The sequence below is a fragment of the Gambusia affinis genome, linkage group LG05, assembly GCF_019740435.1.
Source record: "Gambusia affinis linkage group LG05, SWU_Gaff_1.0, whole genome shotgun sequence".
NCBI classification, from domain to species: Eukaryota; Metazoa; Chordata; class Actinopteri; order Cyprinodontiformes; family Poeciliidae; genus Gambusia; species Gambusia affinis.
The window spans coordinates 25,858,261-25,864,684 of NC_057872.1; positions in this window are offsets into that span (position 1 = coordinate 25,858,261).

The window sequence follows — 6,424 nt, forward strand, 5'->3', positions numbered from 1 at the left end:
GTCTGTGTATTGGTTCTTAGTAAGTTGAAAAATGTGAACCTAATCTCAAGTAGGTGAGTCAATATACTGATGAAATCTTATTTCACATCTGGATCTTTCAGACATCTATTGCAGACAAGTCATTTGTCTCATACATTTCTGGGCCTCTTTTGCCCTCCGACTGATTGATTTAATGACTGAAATTCTCATAGCAAGAGATGAGCTTCAACATTACCTAATGCTTTTAGAATGCAACTAATATCTATAATCAGTATCATATGACTTAAGGTCAGATAACTTTAAGTATAAGTACAAAACTATTTATTTTATTTTAGTTTCTGTCTGTTGAAACTCAAGCACATGTAGCTCACCTGCTTCAAATTGTCTTGGAACATCACATCCAATAAGATCTTCCAAAGGGAAATTTAAAATGCAGAACATTTCTGCTGTAGGAAATAGCTACAGTATCTTGCAAAAGTATTAATACCCTTTATTTTGTGCAATATTGTCTTGTTTTAACCATATAACTTGAATATGTTGGGATTTTATATAACTGGCTGATACAGTGAGGTGCACTGTGGAAAAATGAGGATATGGGTTTTTTATACTAGAAATCAGAAAAGTGTGGCATGTGTGTGCATTCTGCCAACATGAGTCAATGGCATTAAAATCACAGTTCACTGCAGCTACATTTGCATTTCATTTGGGATATGACTCTGCCAGCTTTGTATTTTTTGCAACAAAATTTTTTGCCAACTGTTTTTTTTTTTTTTTTTTTTTTTTTTTTTTTACAAAATAACTCAGGTTCATTGAGATTGGAAGGAGTGCATCAGTGAACAACAGTTTCACGTTTTCACACAGATTTTCAATTTAATTTAAGTCTGGATTTAAATCTAGGAAATTACATGGCATACATTTGCTTTGATATAAAATAATAAATTACACTCTTGCTGTATGTTTTGGCTCAATGGAAGGTGAATGCCCACAATCTCTTGCAAATTCAATATGATCAAACTTCACCCCTGTCCTGTCCAGTGTATTTCTTCATATTCATTATGCTACTTGTTCACTTTAAACAAGTGAACAACCTCTAACTAACCTCTAAGGTCATCATAGTACATGCATAGTACATTAGAAAAGACCCATGAGTTGATTATTAATTGCGAGGCTAGACATCCAGAGGTGACTGGTTGTTTTGGATTTTAGGGGTAAAACATTGAATGATTCTGAATTCATATACAAGTCACACTTGCATATAAAAAAATAATCTCATTAGTTTTGGAAAGTACTGTAAATGATTATTCTATCTTGTTTATTTTTTTCCTCCTATCTGTTATTAGTTTAGATTTAATGATTACTCAATCTTGTTTTTCTCCCCTTCTGTCTGTTATTAATTTACATTTCAAGACTGAGGTAAATCAGTTTCAGCCATGTCAACATATTGCAACTGATAAAAAAAAACAAAAAAACTACATTTGATTTCTTCCAATTTCTGGAAACTGTTGACATCCTTTTAGAGCAGCCACTTGGCTTTCGTGCTCAGACATCAGGTAATTTTCTCCTCGTCTTTTGGGTTGCTCATTTGAGGACCAATATGGCAAACACATGTTGGCAGCGGATAACTCTCCTGGCACACTGTTTCAAGTATGATCAATCATTATTTTCAAGCAGTGGGAAGACTTTCAAAGAAAAAGCTTCCCATAACATCTGAGGTATACATCTATCTTCTGTCCACTTGACAAGATGGCTTTTATTTAGATATTCTCAATCATAATGTTGATGTTAAAGAAAGGGATAGAGTTATTGTCTTGACTTGATAAATAGCTGCGTGCACAATGTTTACATCAGCTCAGATGACTATAAATGTATTGCAGGTTCAAAAATGAAAACGTCCATTATCCAGTAAACATACCTTTGTTACAGATGTAACATTACCGTTAGGACTGAGGTTAGAAATGTGAAACATTGTTAAAGCCACGGTTGTGAACATATACAAAAAGTGAACTTCAAAAATGGTAAATACGGATATTTATGTGGTTTAGAAATATGACTGAGACCGTAATAATTTTAAAGATGTATTGTATAAACACTTTGTCTCTAAAGGAATTATGAAGGCTCCAATATTCCAAATCCAAAAATAGTCAAAGGACATTCATTAATTTCATCTATCACTTTCCCATAAACGCTAAAGTAATCTTGGATAAGTACTAGATTGGATGGAAGGAATGCAGATAGGACTGCTGGCAACTCCTGCAAAATGTTTCTGTCTCTGTTCTCTTAAAACCATCAATTAAAGAATCTATTTCTGGGTATTCCTATTTTTAAAGGGTGCATAAACAGTATCTACATCTTCAGATATGTAAAAAAAATAAATAAATAAAAATTAACTAAAGGACTTTGCATGCATGTAATCCTCATATGTCATCATGTTTCTTCCACGCAAGGTATGATCAATTTACAGATGTGCCCTAAATGAGAATATAAACTGAAACTGGTTTATAGAGGCACATTATTTAAACATCTCTCAGCACAAATGGTTGGAATATTATGTCTGCAATTTGCAGGAATAAAATGTTCAAAAATAGAATTGAGAATAAGTAAGAGGCATCAGTTATTTACAATGAAGAAAAAAATGCAAAAAAGACTTTAAAAATAAATGTTGTTTTTCTTTGGATGGCATAATTTCTACCTTATCTCCACTGGGTCTGAAGCTGGAACTGTTTGCTTTAGTGAGATGGCCTCATTGATGGCCAAGTATGAGAGGTGTGCAGGTCCTTTTTAGCTGTGACTTAATGAACTCGTGAGGAGAAATGAGTGAAAAGAAGGCAGAAGGAGCAGCCCTGCCTTACAGTTTAACAGCACAGAGGGGAGGTGAACATGCACAATGAAGGAGACAGCAATCCCAGGATTATGACATCTTTCTGCTTTTTAAATTAAGGGGACCAAAGTGACTTACAGTTTAGCCAAACAAACAGAATCACAAAATAAATCAAAGTAGAAAGAAATTACGATGCATTAACTGCAGCTAGTTCACTATGCTACTCTAATTTAAACCACGAAAAAAGATGTCTCTCAAGAAGATATTTTCAAATCTTGGGTAAAACTCTTTAAAAATAATTAGAACAATTACTGCAAAGGGCTCAGTTACTTTTATGTTTTAATTCAGATATTGGAAATCTTAAAAATATCTACAAGGGTGTACTTTGAGTGTGGATGTTTATAAAAAAAAATATTTTTTTAAAGGAAAATGTATTTAAACTTAGAAATGGATAGAAATTTTAACACCAAGTAAAAGACAAGCAGCAGTTTTATGAAAAGTTTGGAAAGGATCTAATGAGATTAAAATGGTTCAGGCGGGAGGTCATAAAAATATGTTTTTCTAGGTCTCTTCCAAGGAAGGTATTACTTTGGTAGAACATTTAGTTGTAAAAATTTGGATTTCACAACCGCAGTAATGTGGTCATCTAACTTAGTTCTTAATAAAGTTTTATTTTGTTGAAAAGAAATTAATATTGAGGCGAAATAAGAATGTGTTCACCTTCCTTTGTGCTAAAGAAATTACAAGACAGGGGATGTCTGACTGATTTTCAGATTTAGAAAAACAAAAGCAGCCACCACACATGAGCAATTCAATTAAAACAGCTTGTCTTCAGATTGTCACTTTTGTTTTATATTATTGTACTCTTTGAACATTTTATTTGTATCTGAGAGTTTAAACTATTTGAACCTAATTGAAAAATAATTATTGAGTACTATACAGGAATCAGCGGATGGAGCACCAGTCGTTGTTCTCAGTGAAGAAAGTTTTGCATGAAAATGGACTGAGAAGATGTTGATAGTTCAACATCAACACAGTCAAGCAGAGCTGAAACTTTCAGTTGCCCACATGGACAAACCAATTCCTAGCAGAAGAATGATCCAAGCTAACAATAATCTTCAAGTATAGCCCTGACCTCGATGGCCATGAAGACCATTACAAAAATTCTGCACCTTACTAAGGGACATTTATTTAAACTTTAGTTAGAATTTTAATGTGGTTGAGCCTGCATGTACAATTTTGATCCTGTGTAGATTAGAGAAAGCTTATGCTAAATTAAAATTTGTGCAACCCAAGTTAAATAAGGGTTTATTATATCCTTGCCCATGATGTAAGATCATCAAAATCTGAGTGGCAATCTAAATGTTCCATTGCAATGTTGAAAAGCATATGTCTCTAAGGGTTTCATGATTAATATAGTCAGATCTATCCAAGTCACTGTCAAATCACTTCATTGTTTAGTCTTATGAGAAAAAAAAAGTAAACTTGTTATGTCTGCAATGACGTCAGTGTTCACGAAACACCACATTGTACACTCACCACTACTTCTTGCACAAGTTAAATGTTTATTGGCTGCATAATGTGAAAATTATCTAGAGTGAAAAAGCTCTTTCCTCCTCTTCTTTCATTGCTTGCACAACAGTTGATTTGTTTGCAAAAAGTCTGCACGAGAAAGATTCTTGATGATCAGTGCAAATACATTTATCCTGTACACCTGCTTCCTTTTGTTTAGTTGGTGTTTAACACATTGAAGCAAACAATTATAAATTATGATTCCCTAACTGACCAGGCTGTGGACCGAAAACTCAGAGAGAAAGCAGTCCTGACACACTTTCATTGCTTCCACTATTAGCTCAAGATTTTTCTTTTATCCTTTACATCTGCCATGGAGTGCATCTCAGTTTTTCATTTACAAAATAAAACACACTGATGTATGACGGTCCAAACACAGCCTTTCAACACAACCAGTAGAAACCAATTAGACTCTTTTTGCACCAGATCCACCCAAAAATTAAGAGTTCCCGGACATCCGAACGTTTTGGTGTTTGACTTAGAAACAATCCCATGTGAGATTTGCATCCTGCAAGCAAATTAAATCCAAATCTTTTTTTTTCTCTCTCTCTCTCTCTCTTTTCAAAATTGTCTGGTGTGTATTGTAAACCACTCTATCCAATAAATATAATTGGTTTTAAAATATTATTCCTCTTGTTCATAATTTTTGGGACAATAAAACTATGTTTGTTTATATTTGATTGATGTAACCACCATCTTTATAATATTTTCCAAAGTTCTCCCTGTTCTGTGGAGTCATAGTACAGTAGTCATAAACCTATCATTAGTCATCATTTAAACCCCTTGGCTCTGTTGAAACTGGCTGCTCTGCAGTCTACCCAGAAGGTACATGGTCCGTAACTACCCTTGGCTTTTAGACCGTGAGAAGAATTATGACCTTAATAAAGTTGACCTTGCAATATTTGCATGCATAAGGATTTTACGGCTGATACAAAATGACTGTCTGACTCTGTTTTAGGGCTCCCCTGGACCATCTCTTGGCAGTCAGTGGATGTACTCATGACATAATGAGCAGTCGGGATGATTTAAAAAGGACTGCAGAATAAGTGATAGCAGGATGTTTAAGGAGTGTTTATTGTCATTCACATTCAAAACTAAAGACGGTTGGAATACTTCTTTAACCCTTATGGATTCCACAGAGGATTTGGCTACAGCAAATTCTAAGAATATACGACCCCTGAGCCAGAATGTATTTACTAGAGAAATGTTTTAAAATTAATGGGTTTGTTTAAATTTGACCATTCACCGGTCTTCTTCTTACGTCATAAGAATCCAAGTGCATCACTAGACGTCATAGAGACAGGGTTATGCATGCTTTCAAGATCACGGCTCTGATTATCATTTCGTTAGGTGAAAAAACAGAGAGAAGACACTCTAAACCCGTTCTCACACTGAGCCTTTCAGAAGAATAAATATGTGTGTTTATCCAGTAGCCTATCTTGTTGAAATTCAGTTGATAAATGTCTCCTTCCTAAAAACACAACATTACTGTGGTGAATTTCCAAGAAATGTTGCTTATAGACTCCTGTAGGAGAAAGATGCAATGGAGACAGTTCTGCTGTTTTTTGCACAAACTGACAAAAGTTGTTTTTCTGACTTTTTCCTCTCATTTACTCTCATAAAGGCGATATTTTTCTTTCAAATTTTTTTTTTCTTTCCACTACAGACACCCCTGGCCCAGTGATTCTTTGTTTAGCACTGTCTCTTTCTTGGACACATCATTGGTGTTCTTAATTATGTCTACTGTGTATATTTACTAATGGCTCGGTGCTTCTGTGTTAAGTTTTCTTTTTTTTTCTAATTACACTCACTGAAAGATTAATTGATATTGTCAGTAATCTGTAGTGAGTATATTTTTCTAACAATGTTCAATTGTTCCCCTAGGAAGTCTCCTCGGTTAGTTATTCTGTGTTTAGTAGTGTTTCTTTCCTTAATGGAATTATTGACAGAGTTATTAAGTGACCTGTCTGTTTTCTTTTTGTTTTGTTTTGTTTTTTTCCAAACACAGACAAAGCCATATGACAGAGCAATATAAAACATGATGTCTACGTTTTT